Below are 14,768 nucleotides of genomic sequence, written 5' to 3' on the forward strand. Positions count from 1 at the left end.
CATGCAGACAATGGAACAATCATCACTGCTGTTTTGCAAAGTTTTCCCAAACTGATATTCTCCTTTTCTCTTTCCAACAGTGCAATATTGTTGCCCAATTAGGACAAGATCTTCTTGTTTTGTTGCAACAAGCCTGTAGTTATTTGTCAATAGGATGCTAAGAGAAATTACGTACATCACTTATACACCAAATGAATAAGAGGATTCCTCCTCCATACTCTTCTTCTGGCTCTAGGTGACCATAAATGATCATGAGACCCGGCAGATGGTAGACTCATAGGTTAGGGCCTTGGTCTCTAAATCAGTAACTAAAGAAGAAGACTGTAAACACACTTGTTTATTTAAGGAACATGAGATAAGCCTATTATGCTAACCCAAGAAAGTTGAGAGGTTATTTTTAGGACATTTAACCCTGCTCAAGCTAGAACACCACTCCTACAAGAAAAATATTTATGTGCTTTATTAACATCATAGATTCGAGGAAGTTAAGCAATTTGGCCAAAAAGATACCTCAGTAACATAGCTGAAATTCAAACTGAATCTGTCCACACCAAAATCTTTTAGTCTTGTGAATTGGCTACACCATCAAGGTAATTTAGCATTGCTGAGAGATCTATGAGATCACTATTTTCATTCACTACCAACTGCAGAGTAGGCAAACAATTCCATGTCTTCTAAAGTCTCTATGACCTGGAAACTTTTTTTGTAGGCAGGGTCCATGATAATGCCTGGCACTCAGTAAGCACTTAATAATTAGATGGATGGAAAGAGGGAAAATGGATGGGAAGGACAGAAAAGCAGTGTTACAAAGAAAGCTGCTTCAGGAATACAGTCCTGGAGAGGATACTCATGTTTGAGTCGATGGTGCTAAACCTACAGGTAGTGTCAAGAAGACTTGGTGAGGAGGAAGAAGAGCATGGTTGGGAGCAAAAGTATCAGGGAAGTGGGGAAGGAATTTGAAGAACATAATTGGAGGTAAATTTAATCAAACCATATTATGTGCATGTTTGAGATTATCATACAATACAAGAAAAATAAAGAAATCTGGCAAAAGAACACCAGCTTTCTATTCCACCCCTCCCCCAGGCCACCACACTCCTGCAATAAGAGCCAGGGACAGTGAGAACTTCACAGACTAGATTACACCTCCTTGCCTGGTTCAGATTCCCCTGTGAAGTCTCTCAGCTTGTGACGAATCTATACATCTGCATTGGTGAGTTTCAGGAAACAGAAATGCATCTTAAAAAAAAAAAACACCTCTCTCATTGCTCTCATCTCTCAAATAGTAATCAATTCAACATTTATGTTCAAACTGAAAAGTCTTCAAAGCATGTTCTTTTATGGCACTAAAACTATACAACAAGAGGAAAGATGGGTAAGTTGCCAATAAAACAAAACTATCCAAGGACCCATTTCTAGCCAATAGGGAAAGACATTGATCTGTGGGCTGATCATAATAGATGTGACCTCAGGCAGTTATCTGGGTGTTAACAATCCAACTGACATTCTTCTTCTCACTCTTAAAGAGTAGACTGCCCCACGTAGAACTGAGCTCAGACCTGGCTTCAAATGTTCTGGTCTCCTGTGTCTATCCCATCTGTATACTCTGATCCCATCAAATTGCTCTGTGCTTGAGTGTAAGAGCTATGTCCAACTTCTCCCAAGCACACCTACACAAGACCAAACACTAGCATCCTCCTTCAGCAAGTGACCTTCCAACTAGACATCCTTCAGAGTTCTGAGTCCCTGCCCTTCTTCTGTGACAGTGGGTTGGATCCTTCATCTTTTCCTATCTCTGTGATAAAATTACCATAAACAAAAGCAACTTAAGGAAAGGCTTGCTTTAGCTTATAGTTTGAGGAGGGTGTAGTCTATCATGGTGGGCAAGTTACAGTGGCAGGAGCTTGAAGCAGCTACTCACACCATCCACAGTCAGGAACCAGATGGAAGATGGATCCCAATGCTTAGCTCACTTTCTCCTTGTAATGCAGTCTCTGACCCAAGCCCAAGAAATAGTGCTATCCACATTTATGTTGGGTTTTCTACTTCAATTAATGTTATCAACATAATTCTTTCATAGGTAAACCTATGTCTCCTCATTGATTACAGATATTATTGACAGACAACACTGTAATTGTAATTAAGCACGCTTAATTACAATGGTTCAACAATTCTTATCTTACATGTGTGAGAACCTCTTTATAATTTCAACACATTCAAGTCCTACTCCATTCCCTGGAGGACTGATATATCAAAACCACTATTCACTCAACTCTGTTTAGTATAGGTAAGGGCACCTAGGCATACAGAAATTAGGTTGGTTGCCCCATAGTCAAACAGGTAGTAAACAGCTTAGTGGATGAGCATGGATTTACTTACCTATTACTGCCCAATTGTTAGTCACTATGCTTTGCTGACTCATCAAAAAGAAGAAAAAGCTACCATTCAACAACAATAGAAATGAATCTATATGTATAAATCACAACACCATGTACACACTTTAGAAAAACTATACTGTGATACCTATGTGTAGAAAATATTATCTGGAAACAGCCAGTTCTGGATGGGACCACAGATTTGCTCACCTATTACAATAATTCCAGGAGTTCCCAGGTCCCACGGCACCCAAGTTGAATACCACTGGAATAACTGGTGAACTCTGAGATCCAATCCTGCTTTAAGGTTACATGACTGGGTGTAAAATTTGTATCCCTGGAAAAGGTGTTGCTGTTTGACTTCTGTGTGGTTTCAATCCAGTAATTGCTTGGGCAAGCTAAAACCACAGAAGCTCCTCCCCCTTTATTTGTAGACCTGCTTGGTAAAATATTGATCTGATCAGAGTCTCTGTAAGAGGAAGAACCTCATCCAACTTCTTCTGTTTGAGATATTTAGCTTACTGAAAGACTCACAATCCAAGTTATTTCAATAGACAGAGCTCAACAAAAAGAAAGTAAGAAAGGGAGGCAGGGAAGAAAGAAGAAAGGAAGGAAGGAAGGAGAGAGAGAGAGAAGGAAGGAAGGAAGGAAGGAAGGAAGGAAGGAAGGAAGGAAGGAAGGAAGGAAGGAAGGGAAGGAAGTTGAATATACTCCTGGAAAAAGAGGTCATGAAATACAAGTGGTCATCAGAAAAGACCAGAGCGAGAATTTAATGTTCTATATCTATCATAACAATCAAATATGAAGGACACATCTGGGAGGTCTGCTTGATAATAACATCATACTTAGAAAGGGAAGGGTTCCATTTCCCATTCTCAAATGGAAAGCAGGGAGGAGGTAAATTACAAAGCACTCTGAGTTCCCCACAAAGAACCCCTAGATCACAACATGTTATATTTATCGTGGTTATTAACAAGAGTTCAATTAGGATCCAGATTAAGCATCATGATGTGTCATAAGGAAGGAGCAGAGAGAAGAGAAACATCCCATAAACAAGCAATGTGGGTTGGCTTGATCTTTTGACTATTGTTCTATTTGGAAACTAAAAAATCATAATAATCATATAGCAATGTTCTCAGCAAAGCATTTTTAAAATAATTTCTCTGTTGAATGCTGAAAATAAAAGCCTACACATTCATCAATTCTTACCCATTATTTGAATCAGTAGGAGATGCTCAAAGCATGATCTTAGAGGGCAGGAACTAAATCTCCACTCTAGGCAGGTTAACAAATCTTTAGAATGCAATAGGGTTACATTGTATGGTCTAGGATGGGTTTTGGTACAACTTCAATAAGTTAAACAAAAGTATAGTTGAGGGCTGAAGTTGGAAGGAGGAGATAAGGGGGAGGATGGGGATTCTTTGAGGACTTAGTTCCAAGTTCCTATTCTGAGCAGACATGGGATCATTCAGTGATATAATTCTCTTCCCAGAAAACAGCACCTCTGCCTGATGATCTGTTCACCATTCTCTTTAGATTCCCTTGGCGACTTCCTATAAAACATTCCTTTCTTGTTTCAGCTCACTGTCACCACAAGTACCCACACAGTCTTATTCCTTCCCAGTTGTGCTTAGTATGCCCTGTGTCCAATCCTGCACACATACCCTCCCCTCTGCCCCAAGCTCTCCTCACTCTTCCCCTCCTTCCCCTTCCACTGCCTCAGTCTCAAGATCATCATAATTTTCTTACCCTCCCCTTCTCCCTTCAGTTTTGGTCCAGGATCCTAGAGCTCTAACATTTCTCTCTGCTTACTCAGCATACCTCTGTGCTTCAGTTTAAATGTCTATCTCTCTTCTTCATTAGACAGCAAACTCGAAGACAATAGGAACTATCTCTGTCCAGTTCTGAATCTCTAGCAGTCAGCTTTCTGTTTGAGTATGGGATAGGTTGCCTCTTCCTTTTCCTTTTCCTTTTCCTCCCCTCTCAACTCTTTAAAAGTCATCTTTCCCTCCATGGTTCAAAGGTCTAAATGTCAGTGCTGAATAAGCTTAAGCCTCAGTGGGTTAGGTCACAGAGGTGCATCGTTCTGGTTGTCTCCTCTTACTCAACAGCAAAGTCATCCCAAGCCATGACAGTTTTACCTGCAGCTCCCCATGTCCAGTCAAGGGGTCATAAGGTTAGGAATAGCTACAAAGGTCCGGCTGGGTTCTGGAGGGTCATGATGCAGGATGTCCCTTCCGTGTTGATGTAAATCACTGCAAAAGCATGGCTGATAGCTGATGGGAACTGAAGTGTGAAGCAGTCACACCTGTCACTCTGGCTCCAAGTCACTGTCCCAGAGCTTGAGGCCAGGGAGAAAAGTCATGGCCTTGAGCCCCTTCCCTATCTATCCTGTCACCAAGGCCCAGGCAGCTGACAGGAGAGTGGCAGCCGAAAAGGTAGGAATTGAAAGAAAGACAAGGGGGAGGAAATAGGAACTTAGTTCTTTTCTGTGCAAGGGCTGACTGGACATTACTGCTGGACAAAGGAGGCCTGTCTTCTCCTTCTTCTGTGGGGCCCTTCTGACCTATATATAGGGTTAGGTTAGGGTTATGAAAAGTGGGGGAGGAGAGATCCAGAAGACAAAGGAATAGGAAGATTGGAAAAATGGGGCTCTAGAGGAGGGGAAATTCTCATTGTTAATAAAATTAAAAATGAAAGCCTCCATTTCAACTTTTACTCTTGGGATTTCTTTGTTGTTCTTCCTAATAATAGCCATGGAGGACTTTCCCGGTGTTGATAAAATTAGATATACTACTAAAAAGAAGTGAGAGCTAACCTATTGTTCAGTTTTGTCTTGGCACAAAATGATGATAAAAGAAACTTTTAACAGCCATGGTATCAGAATTCGCGATAGTTTCAGTGAAGCTGTTCTCCTCAGTTACAAGTGTAAGCAGGAGGGGTTGCCTCTGAAACACTGACTTTTGAATATTTTAGTTATAAACCTTTGACTTATAATGCTCTGGGCTCTTGCTTTGTACTGAACAAACCACCCTCCATGCCCTGGCTCATACGTCCTACTTCGAAGAGTCTGGACAAAGCACTTAGCCTGGTGTGCATCAGCTTTCTCTTCCGTGGAAAAGTCAGACAAATTTACCCTTCTCCTGGATATAACATGCAGTGACTGTGGCTGAGTAACTTGGCCTTAACTGGCTTTTACTGACTCTCCATTACGCCAGCCCACCCACTTTTTGTCTTCTGAAATCTAGGCTGCCATGCCTCGCCCTTCCCTTTCGAAACCACTGTATAAGCACATGTACTACCCCCTGACTTCATTGACATTAAGCAGTGCCTCGTGTCCTAACATTTCACGCCGATGCATTTATACTTAACTGCGGACTATATTTACAACACAGACATGAGTTACAATGTCTACTTAAGGGAGAAGATGTATTTTATCCACAGAGAGGAAACACAAACACCCCCTTTAATGTCTACTCTGTCTTCGGAGTCTATAGAATGAGGTCATATGTTATACCCTCTACTTTGCCAGCACATCTCTACTTTCACAGCACCTCACTCATCCATGCCCATGAAGTGAATGGCAGAAGGTTGGGAGTGGTCTTCAGAGAATGCATTTGCTACTGTTTCTGTCTCTAAATCACCTTTAATAAACATAAATCCAAGAAGAAAAGCCCCAGACAAATGTCCTCAGTATCACCAAGCTTCCTTCACCTCCTTTGCCTTAGCCTCTTGACCAACACCACAGCTAAATTCTTGCCCCATTCTATTGGCTCTTGACTAAACTTCCACTAATGGGGACAAGAAGAAGTCTTTTGAGAAAAGAAGTCTAACACCAAAACTGCAGCTGGAATACAGATGGTGCTCAATAAATATCTATTTAGTGAACTAGTGATAGATCTCGTCAGGAGAGAGAGAGAGAGAGAGAGAGAGAGAGAGAGAGAGAGATATGCACGAGAAAACTTTGCCTACTGAATCTATGTATAATCTGTCAAGTTCTAGCTGGCATTCTTGTTTGGAGCCTCCCTGAGTGTACAGAATTCAGAAAAGACCGTTAAGTTTCACATGTGGCCCTATGCCTACCTCTTCCCCTGACTGAACCTTTTCATTCTAAAAATAAAGAATAATATAACAAGCAAAATTCTGCATCTGAACCATATCTCTCCCATCATACAACTGGAACAGAAATACTGTTCCAATAAAAGAAGTGGCTGCATGGAGCACAAGCTGTAGTGCTCCCCGGGCACAGAGCACTGAGCAGAGTGCCAGCGATAAGGGGGGAGGTCTGCCATAGAAGCAGCTCCCAGCTCTGCTCCAGAGGAAGAATTTCAAAAGCAGTGGAAGCTAAGAAATCACAGACCTCCCTACCAGCAGTATTAAGGACACCAGGTTCCTAGGCTCCTGTTTCACTGAAGCTGGAAAGCTCAAAACCCATCATGTCTCCTCCCTTAGTGTCAGTTTCCCATCTACAAAATTATAAGCTCCTTGCCTCCTCCCTTTTTTTTTTTTTTTTCTGGAGCTGAGGACTGAACCCAGGGCTTTGCGCGCCTCCTCCCTTTACCCAGTCTTTCTTTCTCCCACTTCTGGCTTCGGCCCACCCACAGCTAAAAGGGTAAGTAAAAGACAAGTCGGTAAGAGGGATCCCACGAGGCTCCCTGACATGATTTGCTATATAAATACCCAGGGCTATCACACTATTACTGCAGGGATTTGAATCGGGCTGGGGGCCCCTGGGGCTGCATAAGCAACACCTCCCCCACATTTTCAGCACCAGAAAGACAAGGCTCCCAGAGGAAAATTGTGCTTTCCTCGATCTTTAGCTGCTAGGGAAACTCATGTTAGGGCAGCCTTCTTACAGAAACCCTCTAAAAATACCTATCGATGTATACTTAGCTCCAGATATCATCCTCCTACAAACAGGCTTTGGGCTAAACCACTCTGTGTATGCCTCTGGCTGGAAGCTGGGGCTGCAGGATGGCTGGTCCCACTCCTCTGCCGCATTCCCCTGCCCACGATTTCCTTTGTCTTCCCTCACTCTTCTAGGTTATACACTCATTCCATGCAGGCTGGAGCTGAAGATGCAGAACTCATCCACTTCTCTTTGCCCTGTCTTTCCTCAGAGGTGATCCCAGGGTAAAAAGAATTTTTAAAAGAAGTGTGCAGCGTCCAGAACAGAGTTAGAAGTAGGATTCCACCCCCAGCTTAAAGTCTTCAGGGATCCCCTGCTTCTCTCAGATTCCAGTATAAACGCTCCTGCATGAACTAGGCTGGCTCCCGTTGACCTCTACAAAACTGTCTCTCACTACTGGGTTCTTGGGAATGCCCTCTGTCTCTCTCCTCATATTTCCCACCCCCAAACATTTGTGCACCCACCCCTTTGTGCACCTCAATGTTATTTAAGTGTTATTTCCTTAAAGAAGCTTTCCCAAGAGCCAAGTATGATACCCTTCTTCTGAGTGTTCATGACATGTAGACTCACTGTCCTGGTGAGGGACACATGACCTATCCTACCCACACCTAGCATGGTGCCATAGGCTGCGGGTACTCTGTAATGTCTTTTCAATAACTGTTGAGTGGCTGTCTGAGCCTGGTGGCAAGAACCTTAGCAGAGGCGAAAGGCATAGGAACAGCCATGAATACTAGTGCTTGCACTTCACGTTCACTCAACCAGGCCATAGCCCCACTGCACAGTTTATCATCAGGCTACCAAAGTGTGTGCTGAGCTTACTGACCTTCTGAATGGGATGATATCCCATTCTGACTATCTGACCACCCAAGATCAGCTTTGAACTAGAGAGTAGCTCTGTAGGAGAGCAGCTCACCAGGACTGTAACGCATCTGAAAACAAAGATTCTTTAAATGTAAGAGGAACAACATACAGCTCACCACTGGACCTGAACCAAATCATGTGCAGTGGAAACAAAGAGTGAACTTCTTCAGCAGCTGAAGAGCATCTCTAAGACGCTAGTAGCATCTCTAAGCTCAGAAGATACTAAAGGCAGACAGGCTGGGTTCAAACTCTGTTCGTCAGATAGAACTGCCTCTCTTACGGGCAGGAGGACTGGTCCAGGATCTCAAGGAAGAATGAAGAACCACAGCTAGCACATAATTCTACACATCATGACTTTCTCTACATCCCTACTTTCATGCCGACTTGCCTATGACAACATTTACTTTATAGTTTAGACACAGTAAGAGATGAACAGGACTAACTAACAATTATCATACAAGTTACAAAAACACACACTGTAGAAAAATTGCCAACATTACTGCCTTCACAACTGGGGACATCATGAAGTAAAGTAAGGAACTCTGGAGCACAATGATTGCAATACCTTGAAAAGAGAACCTGGTAACAGGGGGCAGGGGGAAGTATAAACATGTATTGTGGAATTGTGGATACCCTGGAAAAAGAGATAGTCTCAGGCAGGCTAGTGAGGAATAGCCAGAGATCTTACCATGCTACTCAGAAGGGAATGCCATTCAATACTTAGGAAGTGTCCACTTAATATTTTGAGGCTGTGGTTGACCACAGGTAATTGAAATTGCAGGATGCTAAAATATGGGTAAAGGAGAGTACTGTAGCATTCACTTGGATATAAGTGCATTGTTAAAGTGTTCTGTGCATTAGATTATTCATCCCTGAAATGGACCTGGAGAAACTAATTAAACCTAATAATTCTTATCTAAGGTACTACTTTTATGAATTAAAAATATTATCTGTGGAATGTAGTCTTTGGCCCAGGGTTTACTAAATGCCACTATTATAGGACAAATGAGTGCTGGCTTCTCCCTGTACCCCACTCAGCTTCCTCTAAGAAGCCTCGATCACTTTCCAAGAAGACAAAATATTTATTAGCCTGGAGTACAAACCCTCAGCTTCCATTTCCCTAACAGAATAAGGTAGGCAGAAGGAGTTGTAGACACAAATCCCAGTGAGACCAAAGGGAAGGTGTGAGGACTCTCACTACTCCAGGTCCAGGGCTCGCTCACCACTCTTCTTGCATCCTGTAGAGGATGTAAGACTTTGGTAGTGGAACAAATAATACATCAGAATTTACAAGCAGTGACTACATATCAGACTCAGGGAATACAGAGATGAAAAAGCTCATAAAACCTAGCTGTCTCCCCAAATTCTGCTCTTAAAGTGGTTTAGAGATGACTGAGTTCTTATCATCCTCTATCATTCTCTGTAAGTTTAGGTTCAATAACTTCCTACTGAGATTAGTATATAATGGTTATTTAAAGTAATGTAGAAGATTCCAGGTGGCCTGACAAGAGTTTAAACATAAAGCCTCCTGAGTTATTACCAACTCAAGAACAGTCCCAAGGTGTTGCAGACAGAAGTTTGTTTCAGCAAATTACACTGATTTGGGTGTTATTCGGTCGATAAGATTTGTCTTGTTGAATAAGCAAATGGGTGAATGAATGGGTGTCTCAATAAGCCAACCTATGAAGAAGGCAGCTGGATCTTTTGATCTACTTGTCAGGCACCAAACAACATTAGGTTAAGAGCTGACCGTCTTTGCCGTAGGGCAAGGTACTGTATTGCAAGCCCACGGGGTGATGCCTCAGAAGGACACAGGAGAGCCTGCCTTCTTCAAACCACAGTTGCACCTCCTGCTTTGTGTTGGAAGCACTTGTATGATGATCTATATCCCTGCTGTGCTCCATCCCACTGTTCCTCGGGGACCAAATGGATATGGATTATGGAGATTTACAACTACAGAGGTGTGAGGTAGTGGTATAAGAATGAAGACATTGCAGAATGCGCTTAGAGGCAGAAGATGTGGGCTCGGGTTCCTAGATCAGTGATTCTCAAACTTTCTAATGCTGCAACCCTTTAACACAGTTATTCGTGTTGTGGTGACCATCCCCCAACCATAGAATTACTTCATTGCTACTTAATAACTGGAATTTTGTTACTGCTATGAGTTATGATGTAAATATATGTTTTCTGATTACCTTAACCAGCCCTGTGAAAGGGTCCTTGATACCCTACCCCAAGGGGTTGCAACCCACAGGTTGAGAGCCACTGTCCTAGATAGTGTCTGCTGTTTCGACACATGCCCTCTATGAGCCTTGATGGATTGTCTGGAAAATGAGGACAACAAGGTCCCTACTATAATCTAAAGGCCCCCTGCAAATATCCCTGCTGAAATTTAAACAGCACTGTGATATAGCAAGACTGGTGCCTTTCTGAGGTGATTTGGTCATGTGGACACCTTCCTAAGGCATAGACGCTATGCTAAAAACAGAATAGGCTACTTATGACAGGAGCAGACTCCTGCTCAAAGGGTGAGCTTGGTTAGTTTCCCTCTCTTCTTCAGCATATGATATCATTGACTCTGCGAGGACACAGCAAGAAGGGCCTCATCAGACACCAGTATCGACTCGTAAGACTTTTCAGATATCAGAATTGGAAGATATAAATCGTTTCTGTTTAAAAATATTTTTTTAAAAAAATACCGTGTCTGATACTCTGTGGTAGTAGAAAGTGGACTCGGACAGCCCTTTTTATGAGTTTATAGGGATTATATGAAATGACTGACTTAAACCATGCATGTCTTCAATTTACATGTCTAAGAACACTATGGAAGGTTAGGGATGACAGATAGAATGTGGGGACTGCAATCCCCCCAAATCCTTGTCTCTTAGCAGCAGGCTAATGATGACAGGTCTCGTGCTGAGCCAGCTGTATGATTCCACAGCATCCACCCTTCTGCCCCCGACCCTCCCGCCCCCCACCCACCACCAGAACTGAGAGCTAAGACTTTATGCAGCCTCAACCCTGAAGCACCGTGTCATGCTCCAACACTGTCAATCCCTCTGTGCACAGGAGTAGAATGTGAGGTGACACCTGAAGACAGGGTGGGAAGGAAGTGCTGTCAGCAGGAATAACTCTGGATGCAGGTGTCAAGAAGGAGGGGGAAAAAAAGGAAGATTGTGTGGCCAGGAGAGGGGATGCATAGAGCGGGCTTAAAAAAATAGCAGTCCTGCATCAGAGAGCATGATCTAAACCCCAGGATCTTTCACCAGATAGCAGGTGACAGTGAGAAAATGATATAACATCCTGGGTACTGGATAGTCCATCTCTGCAGTCTGTTCTGCCCACCTCACTAGTTGGTACTGCAACATATTAACTGAAGTTAAGACGCCATAATTGTAAAACGTCCCTAGTTTAATGCACCACTAAGAAAGAGAGAACACCATCAATGCTGCCTTACTAGCATTCTAAGACATGAGCTGACTCCAGAAATGGTGTGCCTCCTAGCCGCAAAGCAAGGTGGGAGGCAAATGTGCAAATATGGACAGTTCAATTACCCATTCCATTGCAATAGGTCAGAACCTCAGCCCTCAATGATCAAGAGCACAGTGAACCGTTGCCTGGAAACCATGTGACTAAGAAGAGCTCCTGTATGTTGGGCTGAAGGTGAGATGGGACTAGAACCCAAAGTCTTGTTGGTTCAACTAGGAAGTACCCATAGTCAAAGTTACCCAGAGAGCCATCAATGTCTGAGGAATCACCAAGAAAGCTGGACAGACAGCACAGACAGGACAATTGACTTGGCCAAGTGCTAACACTCCCTAGAGATGCAGGTGATGAACAGGAGTGTTCTTAGCTATAGCAGCAAAAGTGCCTGATTGGTTCCCTAAAATCTGCTCCTTCAGCTGTGTTGACAGCCCTTTTTAAAGTTCATATTGATCTTCCCTTGTCTGGTCAGATGGTAAGGGTCTTCCACCTCCCTATTCATATCAGATTCCCCACTTCCCACACCAGAACTACCAGATTTCCCCTGCAAAGTCTTATGGTACCTGGAGAAGACTGGTTCTGAGTCTGGATACTGAAGTTTACACATGCTCATGTATGTTATATAACGTGCCATGTCATTAGCATAAATTGTATGCACGTCCTCCCTCCTGGATGCTTTACATCGTCTCTAAATTGCCTACAAGACCATGCAGCATAAACACTATGTAAATATTAGTTATTCTATGCTGCTTACGGAAGGGAGATAAGAATGAAAAGTCTTTTCGGGCTCACTACAGAAGCATTTCCCCCAAATATTTCCTATCCACGCTTGACTGGATCTGCACAGAAGCCAAAGATACAGAGAACTGACTGCACTTCAACCTGTCAAACCGTCTAGTAAAGTGTGACATCCAAAAGACGTATGTTAGAGCATCTTTAATAATTATTTATCATAGCAAAACCCAGAAAGCAATCTAAGTGTTGAATAACAAGCAGAAACAAGCAGCAAGCTGTGTACATCCACTTAACAAAGTGTTCATCAGTCACCACAAAATTTCAGTAAAGTATGGAATGATGCGTGATCATATATCGAGAAAGGCAGCGAAATTACAGACATCTAAAATAAAGCTCCCTTCGCGTTAAAGGGAGGGAAGCAGATGCCGAAAGAGCCAGAAATTGCTCTTAAAATCAGAAATTGCTTTTAATCGGTGAACAAGGATTTTTTTCTTCTCTTCAGTTTTTTCTGTACTTTTAAAGATCAATATAAGACAGTTTAAAATAAAAATGAGTTGCTTAGACCCAAAACTCCAAATGTTTTCAGTGCATGTAACATTGAGCAGGATAAACACACACACACACACACACACACACACACACACACACACACACAAATCAACATGCTGCCACTAGAAACCATGTGGAAGTCTGTGATCCGTGCTTCTTCTGATCGTAAAGGGCAAGGGAGCTACTTTTGCAGGGGTATCGATGACTGCACGTGAACAATTGAGAAAGAGAGACACAGAAGGCTTCTGTGACAACCCTAGCCCCCCCAAAAGTATGATAAAAATGCTGAAGTATAGCTCCCCACTTTGAAGAATCGAAGGCTTCTAGTTGGGGGTCGAGGTGGGGAAAGACTCTGTTTTCTTTCAGGGGCTGGCCACTGGAAATCTGACCATGCTCTGGCAAGCATGCAAGCAACACAAATTGGACTTGTTTTTTTCTTCTCTTCTTTTTTTTTGAGGGGTGGGGTTGGGGGAGACCACAAGGGTAGGGATCCAGAAGGGGGAGACTGAGAAGTAGGTGTGATCAGGATACATGATGTGCATGATTATTCAGAAATAATAAATAAAAGTACTGTAAAAAAAAAAAAGCAAACACTAAAGACACCACCACCACCACCACCAATTCAAATGAAATAAAATAACACAACTCAAGTTCTCGCTTAGGACTTTTCTAATATAGTATATTTTACTAATTTTAGAGACATTTAAAAATCACTCCAGCTGCTACATTTTCTGCAAAAATATACTCCTGTGATACTATATATATTTTCATATTTAAAATGGAGCATTAGAACATTTCTTTTTGATAATGGCCTACAGAAAATCCTTTTGTAAGGCAATAGATACTTTATAAACATGAACATTCAGCCCTGTTTATCCACTACACATACAGAGGCTGGCTGCTTGTAAGCTATGTTCGAATCCAGTATATCTTCAACTACTTCTCTTTTCCTCAGTCACAATTGGCCTAAAAGCTAAAAATGTGAGCACCGTGTCTGTATTACAAGACAGTGGGTAGATACATGCTTCCAAGCTCACCTTCTCAGTCTCAACCCTTACCTAACTCCCTACAAATTCCTTTTTCCCTCATGTCTCACCGATCATAATGGTGGCTACACAATCCATCTCTTCAGTGTCCTGTCTTTGCTTGTCCTCACCAGAGAGTCAGGCAGCTAAGGCAGGGAATTTCCATGCCAAACACTTCACCTATACAAGTTTACTCTTCTCCCCTGCAATCACTAAAAACACAATGGGTTCAAAGACTCACAAGCCATAGAAACCCTGAAGAGTATTCTTATCACTCCTAATGCCAAAAGCCCATCACATCTGCTGCCAACAGCAGTGGATCCACCCATCATCTTCATACTATGTTCATACCCAAAGGAATGATGTTGCAAATATTCACCTAAATGGATCACCACCCTATATGTGCCTATGACACGAGGTCAGTTGCAATATATACTATACTAACTGCTAAGGAGTGACTTATCAAGTATTTTCATGTCATTCAATTTTATGCCATTAATAAATCCACAAATCCTTAATTCTGTTCTCAGTGTTTTAATCTTAGTTTTTAGTTCAGGAAAAAAAAACATAATTGGAGTCTTCTCCAATCCCCAAAGAAACTACACCCAAGCATCTTTCGACTGATTTCTTGGGATGACCCCTTTCCTAGACCACCATGAGCTGCTTGCTTCAATAGAAAGGCCCTGTCTTGGAAAACTAGGTGTTGAGCAATCTAGCAAATATACAAAGAGAAGCCAGGCACCCCTGAGAGTCCCTGGCTCTGTTTAATGCAACATATACCCAGATCTTCCAAGGAGGAGTTCTTTATGGCCTGCCTATATGGAGTGTCTT

General features: G+C 42.5%; 1 protein-coding gene across 15 annotated transcripts in view; it reads right to left on the bottom strand.

The window, feature by feature from the left end:
- Cacna1e (calcium voltage-gated channel subunit alpha1 E) overlaps window positions 1-14,768 on the bottom strand; it is a 488,748-nt gene that overhangs the window by 278,844 nt on the left and 195,136 nt on the right. The gene's annotated exons all lie outside the window — the stretch shown is intronic.

Source organism: Rattus norvegicus, chromosome 13 (assembly GCF_036323735.1).
Source record: "Rattus norvegicus strain BN/NHsdMcwi chromosome 13, GRCr8, whole genome shotgun sequence".
Classification (NCBI taxonomy): domain Eukaryota; kingdom Metazoa; phylum Chordata; class Mammalia; order Rodentia; family Muridae; genus Rattus; species Rattus norvegicus.